This window comes from Chiloscyllium plagiosum, unplaced genomic scaffold, assembly GCF_037043375.1.
Source record: "Chiloscyllium plagiosum isolate Xiang-an unplaced genomic scaffold, Cpla_swu_hap1 HiC_scaffold_3, whole genome shotgun sequence".
Lineage (NCBI taxonomy): Eukaryota > Metazoa > Chordata > Chondrichthyes > Orectolobiformes > Hemiscylliidae > Chiloscyllium > Chiloscyllium plagiosum.
The window spans coordinates 471,409-490,522 of record NW_028270141.1 but is presented as its reverse complement, the minus strand read 5'-3'; the positions used below and the strand labels follow the sequence as shown (position 1 = coordinate 490,522).

Here is a 19,114-nt window from a genome sequence, read left to right as displayed (position 1 = left end):
CCCCACGACCTGTCCTACCTGCCTATCTTCTTTTCCACCTATCCACTCCACCCTCCTCCCTGACCTATCACCTTCATCCCCTCCCCCACTCACCTATTGTACTGCATGCTACTTTCTCCTCACCCCCACCCTCCTCTAGCTTATCTCTCCATGCTTCAGGCTCTCTGCCTTTATTCCTGATGAAGGGCTTTTGCCCGAAACATCAATTTTGCTGCTCCTCGGATGCTGCCTGAACTGCTGTGCTCTTCCAGCACTACTAATCCAAAATCTGGTTTCCAGCATCTGCAGTCATTGTTTTTACCTAGTCTCTGCTACCATGTCTACCATATCAGGATAATTTGTATTTAGTTGCTATCATGTCATAAATTATATCTTGTTTAAGGTAATAGCCTCTCTTCTTTAGACTAGGTCCCAACCCTAAAAGAGGTTAGTTATAGCAAGCTAATCAAATCAGACAGTCTCATGCAACAGAGTTTACAAATTAATCCTGACTACGCTAAGAATCATACTGCAAGTCAATTTCTGATTATCAGTCAGGCTGACAATATGATTCATTTGTGCATGCTAGGAGCTACTTATATTAACACACTATTGTTTGCAGGCAAAAGGAATTTAACCACCTTTTTCATTGAGGAAGAGCTCAAGAGATGCCAAACCTTCTTGCATTCCCCATAGCAAAGGTGCTGTTTGCCTCAATTGACATAACCTTAGTGAAAGAGGCAATAAGCCAACCTCCTGGACAAACAGAACAGAGCCAATCAACAAGGACTGCATACTCAAACTACTGGACCTGCGCTTGATGGCACACTTCATATTTAGCAATCAAATATCTGAAAAAATCAATGGGATACCTATGGGCTCACCCGTCTCTGGGCTCATAGCAGAAGTAGTGATGCAAAGACCAAAACAAACAGCCCTCCCACAAATCCAACCCAGATCAGATACACGTACAACACTTTTGTAATAATTAAAAGAACAGAGAACGAGAGTATACACTGGATTATCAACAACCATGCCCACAGGAATCAAATTTACAAGAAAGGAGGAAATTAACAACCAACTCCCGTTCCTGAATGTGATAGTAGAAAGAACACAGAAGGGGTAATGCACAACAAAAGTGTAGAGAAAAGCCATACACACAGACCAGATCCTGAATTATAACAGCAACCACCCAAACACACACAAGAGAAGCTGCATTAGGACCCTGTTCAAAAGGGCTACAACACCCAACAGCACTCCAACCTACAAAGAGAAGAAGTAGTACACCTTTACACAGTCTTTGTCAAGAACAGATATCCTATAACTTCATCCGCAGATGCCTGGCAGACAAACAACACAATGAGGACATACCACAACCCAACACACTAACCACTCTACCTTATATAAAAAATGTCTCGAAAACAGCCAGATTCCTCCGACCACTCAGATTTATAACAGCACATTAACCGACTGCCATGTTCAGACAACAACTCTACAGAACAAAAGACCTAATACCTATTATGTGCAGGACAAACGTGTACAAGATTCCATACGGAGACTGCACAAAACACTATATAGGACAAACGGCAGACAACTAATGATCTATATTCATGCACTCAACTAGCTACTGAACGCTACGACCAGCCATCCTTAGTATCTATGCACACAGACAATGGACAACTTAACAATAATAGGACAAGCCAAACAGAACTGCCAGAAAATTCCGAGAAGTTTGGCACTCATCCACGGACTCCATCAATAAACACATTGACTTACACCCAATATAGCGACCACTGCAACGGACAACTGGAATGGGCAACTGGAAGCAGTGGGAACAAAACCAAATAAATTCCAACCAACACAGTACAGCAGAGCTTCACAGGAGGCTCCATCGCACTGCAGATGTCACCCAGAAAGGAGGCAAAACATGTGCAAGCCATGTTCACAGCTTGGCGAACATACCACAACAACTGAAAGGTCTGACCTATCAAGTTGATCAGCCTGGTCTATGTTTTCAGCGAACTAAAATTAACAGTTAACAAGTTCTGTTGTATCTCCAAATCAATGGGAACCCATTTCTTATCCTGTACAAAATTGTGTTCCCTTCTATAAAATAAAACAAAGAATTATGGATGCTGAAAATTAGAAACGAAAACAGAAATTGCTGGAAAACTCAGCAGATTTGGCAGCATCTGCAGAGAGAAACAGAGTTAATGTTTCTACTCTGATGACCTTTCTTTAGAGCTGATAGTAGCTAGGAAAAGGTGGTATATATTGCTGAATACAGGTGGTGGGGTGGGGTGTGTCATTAGAGTGGTGTAGGTGGAATGGGGAAGGATTGAGTGGATAGACAGAGATCAAATCCAGAGAGAGAGAGAAAAAAACCAACAGTTAGGGAGACAAAGTGATGAATAATCGCATGGTCAGGAGAAAGATAAGCTGATAACAGGGCCATAAGTAGGTGAAAAAGGACAGGCTGTGCTTAAAGCTGTCCATGTTATGACAGGGCCTGAAGTGTGTAAACGACAGATAAGAAGGTGTTAGATTCTCAGATTATTGAACTTGATGTTGAGTCCTGAAGACTTCAAGTTCCCTGAGCAGAAATGAGATGCTCTTCTTCTAACTTGTGCTAAACTTTGCTGGAGCACTGCAGCAAGCCTAAAACAGCCGGGAATACAGTCATATGTTGAAGTGGTAAACAACTGGAAGGTACCAGCCTCCACCACATCCTCTGGCAGCTCATTCCACACATGTACCACCCTCTGTGTTAAAAAGTTGCCCTGTAGGTCCCTTTTATATCTTTCCCCTCTCATCCTAAACCTATGCCCTCCAATTCTGGACCCTCACCCCACCCACCCCAGGGAAAAGACTTTGTCTATTTATCCTATCCATGCCACTCATGATTTCATAAAACTCTATAAGGTCACCCCTCAGCCTCCGACACTCCAGGGAAAACAGCCCCAGCCTGTTCAGCCTCTCCCTATAGCTCAAATCCTCCAACCCTGGCAACATCCTTGTAAATCTTTTCTGAACCCTTTCAAGTTTCACAACATCTTTCCGATAGGAAGGAGACCAGAACTTCATGCAATATTCCAACATGGCCTAACCAATGTCCTATATAGCCGCAACATGACCTACCAACTCCTGTACTCAATACTCTGACCAATAAAGGAAAGCTTACCAATTGCCTTCGCTACCCTATCTACCTGTGACTCTACTTTCAAGGAGCTATGAACCTGCACTCGAAGGTCTTTTTGTTCAGCAACACTCCCTAGGACCTAACCATTAAGTGTTTAAGTCCTGCTAAGATTTGCTTTCCCAAAATGCAGCACCTCGCATTTATCTGAATTAAGCTCCATCTGCCACTTCTCAGCCCATTGGCCCATTTGGTCCAGATCCTGGTATAGTCTGAGGTAACCTTCCTCGCTGTCCACTACACCTCCAATTTTGGTGTCATCTGCAAACTTACTAACTGTACCTCTTATGCTCGCATCCAAATCATTTATATAAATGACAAAAAGTTGGTCAGAATCAATCCTGAGAAATTGGATAAACTATCACTTAGAAATGAATGGGCTAGTCAGGGATAGTCAGTATGGTAAAAACAATGACTGCAGATGCTGGAAACCAGATTCTGGATCAGTGGTGCTGGAAGAGCACAGCAATTCAAGCAGCATCCGACGAGCAGCAAAATCGACATTTCGGGCAAAAGCCCTTCATGGTGAGTTAAGGAAAGGTCAAACTTACTTGACTTCTGTGAAGAAGTGACAAGCAGGATCGATGAGAGCAATGTAGTGGATGTTGTCTACATGAATTTTAGTAAGGCATTTGATAAGGTCCCACATGGCAAACTGGTCAAAAAGTGAAACACTATGGGATACAAAGTTGGCTTAGTAACAGAAATGGTCATTAGCTGTCCTTGCAGGTGGAAAGCAATTCCAAGTAGTGTTCTGCAAGGCTTGGTGTTGGGACTGCTGCTGTTGTTTTAACATGTGGAGGTTCCTGTACTGGACTGGGGTGGACAAAGACAGGAGTCACAGACACCAGGTTGTAGTTCAACAGGTTTATTTGAAATCACAAGCTTTCGGAGCACTGCTCTTTCAGGTGAAAAGGAGGGAAGGGCATATGTTTTCGTCTATAAATTCTGTGCCTGTGTGTTTCTCTCCACTTCATCTGACGAAGGAGTAGTGCTCCGAAAGCTTGTGATTTCAAATAAACCTGTTGGACTATAAACTGGACCATACAGTGACGATGTAGACTTGAACACGAGGGGACATAATTAGGAAATTTGCAGACCGCACAAAAAGTGCTTGTGTAGTGGATAATGTAGAGGATAGCTGTAAGCTCCAACATGATATAGGTGGGTTGGTGGAGTGGGTAGGAAAGTGACAAATGGAGTTCCACTCTGATAAGTGTGGGATAATGCATTTAAGGAGATCAAATAATAAAAGGGAATACACAATAAATGGGAATATACTGAGAGGGGTAGATGAAGCAAGAGATCTTGGTGTACAAGTGCACGGGTCCCTAAAGATACCAGTACAAGTAGATAAGGTTGTAAAGAAGGCATATGGAATACTCTCCTTCATTGGCAGAGCTATAGAATGCAAAGACATAAATAGAAATTGCTGAGTTCTGAGGAAGAGTCACTTGAACTGAAATGTTAACTCTGATTTCTCTCCACAGATGGTGCCAGACTTGCTGCGTTTTTCCAACAAGTTTTATTTTTGTCTCTGATTTACCACAGACAATAGACAATAGACAATAGGTGCAGGAGTAGGCCATTCAGCCCTTCGAGCCTGTACCGCCATTCAATATAATCATGGCTGATCATTCCTAATCAGTATCCTCTTCCTGCCTTATCTCCATAACCCTTGATTCCACTATTTTTGAGAGCTCTATCCAACTCTTTCTTAAATGAATCCAGAGACTGGGCCTCCACTGCCCTCTGGGGCAGAGCATTCCACACAGCCACCACTCTCTGGGTGAAGAAGTTTCTCCTCATCTCTGTCCTAAATGGTCTACCCCGTATATTTAAGCTGTGTCCTCTGGTTTGGCACTCACCCATCAGCGGAAACATGTTTCCTGCTGCCAGAGTGTCCAATCTTTTCATAATCTTATATGTCTCAATCAGATCCCCTCTCAGTCTTTTAAACTCAATGGTATACAAGCCCAGTTGCTTCAGTCTTTCAGTATAAGGTAATCCCGCCATTCCAGGAATTGACCTTGTGAACCTACGCTGCACTGCCTCAATAGCCAGAATGTCTTTCCTCAAATTTGGAGACAAGAACTGCACGCAGTACTCCAGGTGTGGTCTCACCAGGGCCCTGTACAGCTGCAGAAGCACCTCTTTGCTTCTATACTGAATTCCTCCTGTTATGAAGGCCAGCATGCTATTATATTAGGTAGAAACAATGACTGCAGATGCTGGAAACCAGATTCTGGATCAGTGGTGCTGGAAGAGCACAGCAATTCAGGCAGCATCCGAGGACAGGCAAAATCGACGTTTCGGGCAAAAGCCCTTCATCAGGAATAAAGGCAGAGAGCCTGAAGCATGGAGAGATAAGCTAGAGGAGGGTGGGGGTGGGAGAGAGTGGCATAGAGTACAATAGGTCAGTGGGAAAGGAGATGAAGGTGATAGGTCAGGGAGGAGAGGGTGGAGTGGATAGGTGGAAAAGGAGCTGGGCAGGTCGGACAAGTCCGGACAGGTCAGGGGATCGAGTTTCTGGAGGTTAGAAGCTAGGATGAGGTGGGGGAAGGGGAAATGAGGAAACTGTTAAAATCCACATTGATGCCCTGGGGTTGAAGTGTTCCAAGGCGGAAGATGAGGCGTTCTTCCTCCAGGCGTCTGGTGGTGAGGGAGCGGCGGTGGAGGAGGCCCAGCACCTCCATATCCTCGGCAGAGTGGGAGGGGGAGTTGAAATGTTGAGCCACTGGGCGATGTGGTTGATTGGTGCGGGTGTCTCGGAGATGTTCCCTAAAGCGCTCTGCTAGGAGGCGTCCAGTCTCCCCAATGTAGAGGAGACCGCATCGGGAGCAACGGATACAATAGATACAATTCCTCCGCCTCCGCCGTATCTGCTCCCAGGAGGAGCGGTTCCACCATAGAACACACCAGATGGCCTCCTTCTTTAGAGACCGCAATTTCCCTTCCCACGTGGTTAAAGATGCCCTCCAACGCATCTCATCCACATCCCGCACCTCCGCCCTCAGACCCAACCCCTCCAACCGCAACAAGGACAGAACGCCCCTGGTGCTCACCTTCCACCCTACCAACCTTCGCATAAACCAAATCATCCGCCGACATTTCCGCCACCTCCAAACAGACCCCACCACCAGGGATATATTTCCCTCCCCACCCCTCTCCGCCTTCCGCAAAGACCGTTCCCTCCGTGACTACCTGGTCAGGTCCACGCCCCCCTACGACCCACCCTCCCATCCTGGCACTTTCCTCTGCCACCGCAGGAACTGTAAAACCTGCGCCCACACCTCCTCCCTCACCTCCATCCAAGGCCCCAAAGGAGCTTTCCACATCCATCAAAGTTTTACCTGCACATCCACTAATATCATCTATTGTATCCGTTGCTCCCGATGCGGTCTCCTCTACATTGGGGAGACTGGACGCCTCCTAGCAGAGCGCTTTAGGGAACATCTCCGAGACACTCGCACCAATCAACCACATCGCCCAGTGGCTCAACATTTCAACTCCCCCTCCCACTCTGCCGAGGATATGGAGGTGCTGGGCCTCCTCCACCGCCGCTCCCTCACCGCCTGGAGGAAGAACGCCTCATCTTCCGCCTTGGAACACTTCAACCCCAGGGCATCAATGTGGATTTTAACAGTTTCCTCATTTCCCCTTCCCCCACCTCATCCTAGCTTCTAACCTCCAGAAACTCGATCCCCTGACCTGTCCGGACTTGTCCGACCTGCCCAGCTCCTTTTCCACCTATCCACTCCACCCTCTCCTCCCTGACCTATCACCTTCATCTCCTTCCCCACTGACCTATTGTACTCTATGCCACTCTCTCCCACCCCCACCCTCCTCTAGCTTATCTCTCCATGCTTCAGGCTCTCTGCCTTTATTCCTGATGAAGGGCTTTTGCCCGAAACGTCGATTTTGCCTGTCCTCGGATGCTGCCTGAATTGCTGTGCTCTTCCAGCACCACTGATCCAGAATGCTATTATATTAGCCTTCTTCACTACCTGCTGTACCTGCATGCTTGCCTTCATTGACTGGTGTACAAGAACACCCAGATCTCTCTGTACTGCCCCTTTACCTAAATTGATTCCATTGAGGTAGTAATCTGCTTTCCTGTTCTTGCCACCAAAGTGGATAACCATACATTTATCCACATTAAACTGCATCTGCCCACTCACCTAACTTGTCCAGGTCACCCTGTAATCTCCTAACATCCTCATCACATTTCACCCTGCCACCCAGCTTTGTATCATCAGCAAATTTGCTAATGTTATTGCTGATACCATCTTCTATATCATTAACATATATTGTAAAAAGCTGCGGTCCCAGCACGGATCCCTGCAGTACCCCACTGGTCACTGCCTGCCATTCCGAAATGGAGCCGTTTATCACTGCCCTTTGTTTCCTATCAGTCAACCAATTTTCAATCCAATCTAGTACTTTGCCCCCAATACCATGCGCCCTAATTTTACTCACTAACCTCCTGTGTGGGACTTTATCAAAAGCTTTCTGAAAGTCCAGGTACACCACATCTACTGGATCTCCCTCGTCCATCTTCAGAGTTACATCCTCAAAAAATTCAAGAAGATTAGTCAAGCATGATTTCCCCTTCATAAATCCATGCTGACTCTGTCCTATCCTGTTACTACTATCCAGATGTGCTGTAATTTCATCCTTTATAATAGATTCCAGCATCTTTCCCATCACTGAGATCAGACTAACTGGTCTATAATTTCCTGCTTTCTCTCTCACACCTTTCTTAAAAAGTGGTATAACATTAGCCACCCTCCAATCCTCAGGAACCGACCCCGAATCTATCGAACTCTGGAAAATAATCACTAATGCATCCACGATTTCCTGAGCCACCTGCTTCAGTACCCTGGGATGTAGACCATCAGGCCCCGGGGACTTATCAAACTTCAGACCTAACATTCTCTCCAACACCAAATCCTGGCAAATATAAATTCCCTTAAGTTCAGGTCCTTCAGCCACTGTTACCTCAGGGAGATTGCTTGTGTCTTCCCCAGTGAACACAGATCTGCAGTACCCATTTAATTCTTCTGCCATTTATTTGTTCCCTGTAATATATTCCCCTGTTTCTGTCTTCAAGGGCCCAATTTTAGTCCTAACCATTTTTTTGCCTTGCACATACTTAAAAAAGCTTTTACTATCCTCCTTTATATTATTGGCCAGTTTACCTTCGTACCTCATTTTTCCTCTGCGTATTTCCTTCTTAGTAATCCTCTGTTGCTCTTTAAAAGTTTCCCAGTCCTCAGTTTTCCCTCTTATCTTTGCTATGTTATACTTTTTGTCTTTTAACTTTATATGTTTCTTAACTTCCCTCGTCAGCCACGGCCGCCCATGCCTCCTCCTGGGATCTTTCTTCCTTTTAGGAATGAACTGATCCTGCAACTTCTGCATTATACACAGAAATATCCGCCATTGTTCCTCCACAGTCATCCCTGCTAAGGTATTGCACCATTGAACTTTGGCCAGCTCCTCCCTCATAGCTCCATAGTTCCCTTTATTCAACAGAAGTACTGTCACTTCCGACTGTACCCTCTCTCTCTCAAATTGCAGATTGAAGCTTAATGTATTATGGTCACTACTTCCCAATGGCTCCTTCACTTCGAGGTCTCTGACCAATTCTGGTTCGTTACACAATACCAGATCCAGAATTGCCTTCTCCCTGGTCAGCTCCAGCACCAGCTGCTCTAAGAATCCATCTCTGAGGCACTCCACAAAGTCTCTTTCTTGAGGCCCAATACCATCCTGATTCTCCCAGTCTACCTGCATGTTAAAATCCCCCATAACAACTGTAGTAACATCTTTGCGACAGGCCAATTTCAGCTCCTGATTCAACTTACATCCGACATCCAGACTACTGTTTGGGGGCCTGTAGATGACTCCCAAGAAGGTCTTTTTACCCTTGGTATTTCGCAGCTCTATCCACACTGACTCTACATCCCCTGACTCTAGGTCCCCCTGCGCAAGGGACTGAATATCCTCCCTTACCAACAAGGCCACCCCACCCCCTCTGCCCGTCAGTCTGTCCTTACGATAGCATGTGTAGCCTTGAATATTCATTTCCCAGGCCCTGTCCATTTGAAGCCACGTCTCAGTTATCCCCACAATATCGTATCTGCCAATTTCCAAAAGAGCCTCAAGCTCATCCATCTTATGTCTAATGCTTCGTGCATTCATGTATAGTATTTTTAATTTGTTACTGCTCTCACCCTTCCCATCACCCCTATTTCACTCAACTTTACAGCATGATCCCTTTCCGAGTTTTCTGCCTCATTGAGACAGTTGTCTTTCTTGACTTCTCTTGTTCTAACTTTCCCTTCAATTTCCTTTTTAAACATCCAGTTTGTACCCCCCCCCCCCGCTACTTAGTTTAAATGTAGCGGTGTTGCAGTAGAAAACCTGCCTGCCAGAATGCTGGTCCCTAACCTATTAAGGTGTAGAATTTATGCTTACTACAAAATATACCCCAGTGATCCAAGAACTTAAATCCTTACTCCCTGCACCAGTTCCCCAACCACATGTTCAAGTCCATTATCTCCCTGTTTCTGGCCACACCAGCCCGAGGAACTGGAAGTAAACCGGAGATAACCACCTTGGACGTCCTGCTTTTCAGCCTTCTTCCTAGTTCTCCGAAGTCCTACTGTAGTATGTTCCTCCTCTTCTTCCTGACATCATTTGTGCCGACATGTACTACCACCTCTGGCTCTTCACCTTCGTCCTTGAGGATTTCCTGTACTCTGTCTGCGATGTCCTTAATCCTGGCACCAGGAAGGCAACACACCATCCTTAAATCCCGTCTGCTGCCACAAAAACCCCGGTCAGTTCCTCTCACTATGGAGTCCCCTGTTACCACGGCTCTGTGCGATGTCCGACTCTTCCGCTCTGCCTCTGCGCCAACTGTTGATTGACAGACCTGGCCGCCTTGCGAACTGGCAGTGTCATCTGTCTCTACTGTTTCCAAATGATTCAACTTGATCCTGACAGGTACTTCTCCCGGGGTCTCTTGCACCTGTCTCCTCTTCGCCTTCCTCATCGTCTGCTCTCTTCTGCTTTCTTCTGGCATGATTGGTGTAATAACATCGCTGAAGGTCTTGTCCAGAAAGATCTCGTTCTCTCGGATGAGCCTAAGGTCCTCGAATTCTTTCATCAGCGCTGCAATATTCTTGGTCAATAGCTGAATGTGCACACACTTTCCACACATATACGAGCCAGACACACCAGAGTCGTTGACCTCCCACATCAAGCACGTAGCGCACTGAACCAGCTGGGCAGTCATATCTTCACCCTGTTCAACTGTGGTGTAATCACTTCACTCAACCTCCTTGTCAAAGACTCCTGAGCTAAAGCCTCACTCTTCAATCCAAACTTCCTTAGACTCTCTTTTTGTGGCAAGTCTATGGACTCTTAATTTAGGTTAGAGGAGGAGGGAGGGAGGGAGACCCTACTTTGTAGGACCTGGGTTTAGAACACACCCACTCTAATAGCAATCACTTACCTTCCCGACCGGCTTTGCGCTCCGCCTGAACTTCCGCCCAGCTCCCGCCGCTCTCTGCTGCGAAAAAAACCACACTTCTTTCGGTTTTTATTTTGTATAAAATACAAAAGTAGGGATATAATAATGAAACTGTATAAGACACTGGTGAGGCCACAATTGGAATATTGTGTGCAGTTCTGGTCACCACTCGTTGAAGGAAAAACATAATTACTTTCGAGAGGATGCTGAGAAAATGTACTAGAATGTTGCCAGGCCTGGAGAACTGTAGCTATAAAGAGAGATTGGAGCGATTGGGGTTGTCTTCCTTGGAAAAGAGAAGGCTGAGGGGTGATATGATTGACGTATCCAGAATTGTAAGGGATAGAAGGAACCTGTTTCCCTTGGCAGAGAGTTCAAAAGCCAGGGGTGAGAGATTCAAGTGAAGTGGCAGAAGGGTTCAAGGGAATGTGAGGAAAAATATTTTTACACAGAGGGTGGTGAGTGTCAGGAATTCGCTACCTGAGTTGGTAAAGGAGGCAAAGGTCCTAAACTCTTTTTAAAAGTACCAGGATCTGCATTTTAAGTGCTGTAAGCTACAGGACTATGGGCTGTGTACAAGAAGATGGGATTAGAAGGGGATCTGGGGAAGGGCATCAGCATGGGCGATATGGGCCAAATGGCCCCTTTTGTGCAGTATCATTTCTGTGGTTCTATGTTAGCTACATACAAGTTGCTTGGAATACTTCTGAAATTATTTGCAAATAGCATTTTTTTCTCAGTAACTGGAAATTTTACTGTCCTGAATATTTAATTAGATTAGATTACTTACAGTGTGGAAACAGGCCCTTTGGCCCAAAATGTCCACACCGACCTGCCGAAGCGCAACCCACCCAGACCCACTCCCCTGCATTTACCCCTTCACCTAACACTATGGCAATTTAGCATGGCCAATTCACCTGACCTGCACATTTTTTGGACTGTGGGAGGAAACCGGAGCACCCAGAGGAAACCCACGCAGACACGGGGAGAATGTGCAAACTCCGCACATTCAGTCGCCTGAAGCGGGAAATGAACCCGGGTCTCTGCGCTGTGAGGCAGCATGCTAACCACTGTGCCACCGTGCCACCCACAAATAATCACTAGTTTAATTTTTTTTTTAATTCAGTGAATGCAAATCCCCAAAGTCAAGCGATAGTCTTCCCATTTGCTGAGGTTAAGATGATTAGTCTACTCCTTATTACTGAGGAGTATCCCCTTCACAGACTGTGTGATGATGTGTTTGTATCTCTCCACAAGAGCATAAGGAAATGTATTGAGACCATAGCAGTGGAGGGTAGCTTGTACAGGGGACAAAATTGATCTGTCCTGAAACTGTTTGGAGAGGACCACTCTCACTGTGGTCATTTGATTCAAAGGGTGTGCACTGGTAGATCTTGCTCAGAAAGGTTGCTGCATACGTGATGCCAAGGTGAAAAGCACACAGTAAGTTGAGAGGTGGTCATGCAGCGGTAGGAGAGGTACAGCAAGGTAATTTCAACCTGCTTGTAGTTTTTGTCAGTCAGCATGTGTATGGAGGGTTGATGTTTGCAAGGACAGGAAACTTGAGGAGAGCTCCTATTATGATTACATTGTTGTATTTAACTGAGTGACTACAACATGTGCATATGTTGACCGTTGACAGTCTGGTGCACTGCATAGTGCTGTGGAGGTAGTGCAAATGCAGTGGCAACAGTACTTCTTCTAGATACAGCATGGTTGGTTAGTAGACTGTTTTTTTGGCTTCTACTGTTTTCTTCCAAGGTTCCCAGGCTATCTCTCGAGTTTGTCTGTCCTACCTAGGATTTCAAAATCATGCACTTGAATAAATCATAGAATCTCTACAGTGTAGAAGCAGGCCATTCCACCCATTAAGTCCTATCACCCCGCTGAAGAGCATCCAACCAGACCCATCCATCCGCCCCACCCTGTAACCCTGCATTTCCCATGGCTAATCCACCTAACCTGCACATTCCCTGAATACTAGGGGCAATTTAGCATGACCAATCCACCTGACCTGCATATCTTTTGTCTGTGGGAGAAAACCGGAGCATCCAAAGGAAACCTACACAAACACAGGGCGAATGTGCAAACTCCATGCACAGTCACCTGAGAGTGGAATCGAACCTGGGTCCTTGATGCTGTGAGGTAGCAGTGTTAACCACTGAATCACCATGCTGACCTAATTCATTGACTCAAGTTTTGTGACTTTGAGTGAAGCACACCCGTTTTAGTGAAAATCTTAACCTTTTCAAAAATGATGGGCTTGAACCGAATACTTTTACTCGAAGGGCTGAATGGCCTCCTCCTGTTCCTATCTTCCATGTTTCGTCCAAAATAAATTGAATTTAGTTTCACACTTCCAACATATGCAATAAAGCTAACTTCTCAGAGTGTAACAATACTGTTTTATTAACTGCATAGTTAGAATAATTTCCTTTAGAAACCCACATTTTGAACTCATTAGCTTTATTTCAAATGATTTTGTAAAGAGGACGATGAGGTAGAATTAATATTAAATATTTTATTTAAAGAAATGTCAGCTTTGTCTATGTGTTTTTATGAAGAGAAAAGTGTGTTTTGATGACATACCTGATGTTGCTTCTGCTTTAGGTCGTGTACATTCTATAAAAAATATTCCTTCTGAGTGAATGATAAAGTTACTAAGGTTAGAGAGATTAAGTGAGAGAAACTTGCCATAGGGTTGAGAGGAGGTGAGAGAGGAATAGAAGAAATGAGGAAAATAGGAGAGGGTACTTAAATAGTTAGATTTGCATTTAAAGAATTTGTGTTTTGAAGCCAATCAACCAATTAACTGACCTGGGTTTTGTTGGCAGTTAGAAAAGGGTAATAAAAATTGTTTGTATCGGTGGAACTAAACGTTCTAATTGCTTCACATTGAGATGAGACTAAAAATGTGACTGTGCTGGATTTTGACTGCAAGGGGTTGCATTTCATGATCAGGTTGCACCCAAGAAAATTTATTGCTGCCACTTTGTTTTTCTCAATGTAGTTTTGAGCTGTATATTTCCATGCTGGCTGAGAGCTGAGCAGTATTTGCCAATTGTAGGTGGTGCAGCCAATCTTTTCAAAGTCAGCCTCTATCTGAATAACAGAAGGTCACTGCTGAATTAATATTGCTATATTTATAAAAGGGGAAATGGAAAGCCAGGGCAGAAAGAGGCTTCCACTTGTAGAAGGAGATGCTGGAAACTTTAACGAGATGGAGATGGACAGGCGGAGAAACATCATGGTACTAAGTGGATTAGGGGACCCTTGGACAATCTTTGGGAATTGGAAGCAGCTGATTGGCCAATTCCCAGCTTCCAGCCTCAAGGACCTGGGGCACAGTGCCAAACCAAGCCATTTGGATACAGAACTAGCTCAAAGGTAGAAGACAGAGGGTGGTGGTGGTGGAGGGTTATTTTTTTCAAACTGGAGGCCTGTGATCAATGGAGTGCCACAAGGATCATTGCTGGGTCCATTACTTTTATCATTTATATAAATTATTTGGATTGCGAGCATAAGAGGTACAGTTAGACACCAAAATTGGAGGTGGACAGTGAAGAAGGTTACCTCAGATTACAACAGGATCTTGACCAGATGGGCCAATGGGCTGAGAAGTGGCAGATGGAGTTTAATTCAGATAAATGTGAGGTGCTGCATTTTGGGAAAGCAAATCTTAGCAGGACTTATACACTTAATGGTAAGGTCCTAGGGAGTGTTGCTGAATAAAGAGACCTTGGAGCGCAGGTTCATAGCGCCTTGAAAGTGGAGTCGCAGGTCGATAGGATAGTGACGAAAGCGTTTGGTATGCTTTCCTTTATTGGTCAGAGTATTGAGTACAGGAGTTGGGAGGTCATGTTTCAGCTGTACAGGATATTGATTAGGCCACTTTTGGAATATTGGTCTCCTTCCTATTGGAAGGCTGTTGTGAAACTTGAAAGGATTCAGAAAAGACTTACAATGATGTTGCCAGGCTTGGAGGATTTGAGCTATAGGGAGAGGCTGAACAGGCTGGGGCTATTTTCTGTGGAGCGTCAGAGGCTAAGAGGTGACCATATAGACATTTATAAAATCGTGAGGAACATGCATAGGATAAATAGACTAAGTCTCTTCCCTGGGGTGGGGAAGTCCAGAACTAGAGGACTAGAGGGCATAGGCTTAGGGTGCGAGGGGAAAGGTATAAAAGAGACCTAAGGGGCAACCTTTTCACGCAGAGGGTGATATGTGTATGGAATAAGCTGCCAGAGGAAGCGGTGGAGGCCGGTACGAGTGCAATATTTAAGAGACACCTGGATGGGAAAAGAACAGGAAGGGTTTGGAGGGATATGGGCTAGGTGCTGGCAGGTGGGATTAGATTGGGTTAGGTTGGCTCGCAAGACAAAGCTTTTCACTGTGCCTCGGTACACATGGCAATAAATTCAATTCAATTCAATATCTGGTCGGCATGGATAAGTTGGACCGAAGGGTCTGTTTCCGTGCTGTACATCTCTATGACTATGACTCTATAATGAGCTCACCAGATGGTCACCATTAGTGAATGTATCTTGACATGATATCATCCATCCGCCAGACCACCATTCTCTACTACTACTAAATACAGCGCATACCCATTTCTAAGCTAGCAGCACTCCCTACAGTGAAAGCATGTATGCTGATGTAATGTGCGCAATGCATCAACATACAGATAGCCTGTCATTGCCACCATCTTGACTCAATCTGACATCATTACTGTGTCAAAATCCTGCCCCACAGCCCTGATTATTCTCTGACCTAATAGCACAGAAAGCAGCTCACTACTACTTTCTGAAAGGCCAGTGAAGCTGGATAATAAATGTTGGCTAGTGACATCCATATCTTATGAATGATTAAAAACAAATGTAATTCTAAGTATACTCTACATAAAATTAAACAAAGAACTGTGGGTGCTGAAAATACTTGGAAACAAAATTACTGGATAACCTCACCAGGTCTGACAGCATCTGTGGCGAGAGAGAAGAGTTGACATTTTGTGTCCAGTGACCCTTCACAACAGATGTAGCTAGGAAATGTTTGGTATATATGCTGAAGATGGGGTAGGGGAGGGGGAGGAATAAATGGACATGGAGCCCAGAGAGAGAGAACAACAGTCAGACAGACAAAGGAATAGGTAATGGTCAACCTGGGAGAATTAATAACTGCCCGTGGAGACCCCCCATTAGAAGTTGACAATGGGATAGTTGTGGCAGTAGCACTTGGCCTGGTGTATGGTGGTGGGGTAAGGTGCCGTAAAATTATTGAACTCAATGTTGAGTCTTGAAGGTTGCAAGATCCCAAGCAAAAAATGAAATGTTATTCTTCCAGTTGGCATTGAGCTTCACTGGAGTACTGCAACAGGCCCTAGACAGAGATGTTGGCCAGGGAACATGGTGATCCTAAGGTTCTAGCTGCCTGCCACTTCAAAACACAACTTGGAGGTGCCGGTGTTGGGGTCTGGGTGTACAAAGTTCAAATGGAGCTTCAAAATGCCACTTTGTTCTCTACAATCTCATCAAAAACAATGATTATTCATTAAAATTATTCCACATAGCATAATTCCTCCAGTTCATGCTTGTTAATTAAGGCAATAAAAATATGGATTGATTTCGGAGCATCGGAGGCTGAGGGGTGACCTCATAGAGGTTTATAAAATCGCGAGGGACATTGATAGGATAAATAGACAAGGTATTTTCTCTGGGGTGGGGGAGTTCCAAACTAGAGGGCATAGGTTTAGGATGAGAGGGGAAAGATTTAAAAAGAACCTAAAGGGTAACTTTTAAATGCTGAAGATAGTGCGTGCATGGATTGGGCTGCCAGAGGAAGTGTTGGAGGCTGTTACAGTTACAACATTTAAAAGGCATCTGGATGGGTATATGAATAGGAAGGGTTTAGAGGGATATGGGCCAAGTGGTGGAAAATGGGACTAGATTAGTTATGGTATCGATTGATAGAACATAGAACATAGAAGAATACAGCGCAGTACAGGCCCTTCGGCCCTCGATGTTGCGCCGATCCAAGCCCATCTAACCTACACTAGCCCACTATCCTCCATATGCCTATCCAATGCCCGTTTAAATGCCCATAAAGAGGGAGAGTCCACCACTGCTACTGGCAGGGCATTCCATGAACTCACGACTCACTGAGTAAAGAATCTACCCCTAACATCTGTCCTATACCTACCACCCCTTAATTTAAAGCTATGCCCCCTCGTAATAGCTGACTCCATACATGGAAATAGGTTCTCATGGTCAACCCTATCTAAACCCCTAATCATCTTGTACACCTCTATCAAGTCACCCCTAAACCTTCTTTTCTCCAATGAAAACAGCCCCAAGTGCCTCAGCCTTTCCTCATACGATCTTCCTACCATACCAGGCAACATCCTGGTAAACCTCCTCTGCACCCGTCCCAGTGCCTCCACATCCTTCCTGTAGTATGGCGACCAAAACTGCACACAATACTCCAGATGCGGCCGCACCAGAGTCTTATACAACTGCAACATGACCTCAGTACTCCGGAACTCAATTCCTCTACCAATAAAAGCCAGTACGCCATATGCCTTCTTCACCGCACTATTTACCTGGGTGGCAACTTTCAGAGATCTGTGTACATGGACACCAAGATCCCTCTGCTCATCCACACTACCAAGTATCCGACCATTAGCCCAGTACCCCGTCTTTTTGTTACTCTTAGCAAAGTGAATCACCTCACACTTAGCTACATTGAACTCCATTTGCCACCTTTCTGCCCAGCTCTGCAGTTTATCTATATCCCGCTGTAACCTGACACATCCTTCCTCACTGTCAACAACTCCATCGGCAAACTTGCTCACCCAACCTTCTAGCCCCTCCTCCAGGTCATTTATAAAAATGACAAACAGCAATGGTCCCAAAACAGATCCTTGCGGAACACCGCTAGTAACGGCACTCCAAGATGAACCTTTACTATCAACTACTACCCTCTGTCTTCTTCCAGCCAGCCAATTCCTAATCCAAACCTCCAACTCACCCTCAATGCCATACCTCCGTATTATTTGCAGTAGCCTACCATGGGAAACCTTATCAAATGCCTTACTAAAATCCATATACACCACATCTACCGCTTTACCCTCGTCCACCTCCTTAGTCACCTTCTCAAAGAATTCAATAAGGTTTGTGAGGCACGACCTGCCCTTCACAAAACCATGCTGACTATCCTTGATCACATTATTCCTATCCAGATGTTCATAAATCCTATCCCTTACAATTCTCTCTAAGACTTTGCCCACAACAGAAGTGAGACTCACCGGCCTATAGTTACTAGGGTTATCCCTACTCCCCTTCTTGAACAAGGGAACCACATTTGCTATCCTCCAGTCTCCTGGCACTATTCCTGTAGACAAGGAGGACATAAAAATCAAGGCCAATGGCTCTGCAATCTCCTCCCTTGCTTCCCAGAGAATCCTAGGATAAATGCCATCAGACCCAAGAGACTTATCTATTTTCACCCTTTCCAGAATTTCCAACACCTCTTCCCTACATACCTCAAAGCCGTCCATTCTAATTAATTGTGACTCAGTACTCACATTGACAACAATGTCCTGTTCCTGATTGAATACTGACGAAAAGTATTCATTCAGTGTATCCCCAATCTCTTCAGCCTCCACACGCAACTTCCCACTACTATCCTTGACTGGACCTATTCCTACCCTAGTCATTCTTTTATTCCTGACATACCTAAAGAAAGCCTTTGGGTTTTCCCTAATCTTACCAACTAAGGACTTTTCATGTCCCCTCCTTGCTGCTCTTAGCTCTCTCTTCAGATCCTTCCTGGCTACCTTATAACTCTCAGTCGCCCCAATTGAACCTTCACGCCTCATCTTTACATAGGCCGCCTCTTCCCTTTAACAAGGGATTCCAATTCCTTGTTAAACCACGGCTCCCTCACACGACCCTTTCCTCCCTGCCTGACAGGTTGTTTTAAAAAATTCTCAAGGTCAGGTTCGTAGGAGAGTAGTCTGACACAGAACAAACGACCAAGAGGCGAGTCTGCTAGAATATGGGCATTTTATTCCCCGCAGCGTCGCCACAACGGGTCTGGCTTATACTCACTCTGCATGTTACCGGAACTGGGAGCCGTCAGTTCTCGTAGAGCGGTTGCCAACAACCCACGCTCGGCGGTTAAACGTAACCCCGGAGCAGACTCACCGAACTGGAGACTTTTCCAGCTGATATACTCTTTTCCAGATATAAACATTCATGTGAACAGCAGAGCAAGGCTAAAAAACACATTCCATTCTGGTTACATACAGATAAGAAGATTCACACGGGGAGGTGTGTAATAAGATTCACACGGGACTAAGCAACACCTCCATTCCGGTTAGATTCACACATGTATTG

The 19,114-nt window shown here is 45.1% G+C and overlaps 1 protein-coding gene across 4 annotated transcripts in view; it reads left to right on the top strand.

The window, feature by feature from the left end:
- The window catches only part of garem2 (GRB2 associated regulator of MAPK1 subtype 2), a 322,420-nt gene that overhangs the window by 172,747 nt on the left and 130,559 nt on the right, over positions 1 to 19,114 (top strand). The window lies entirely within an intron of this gene.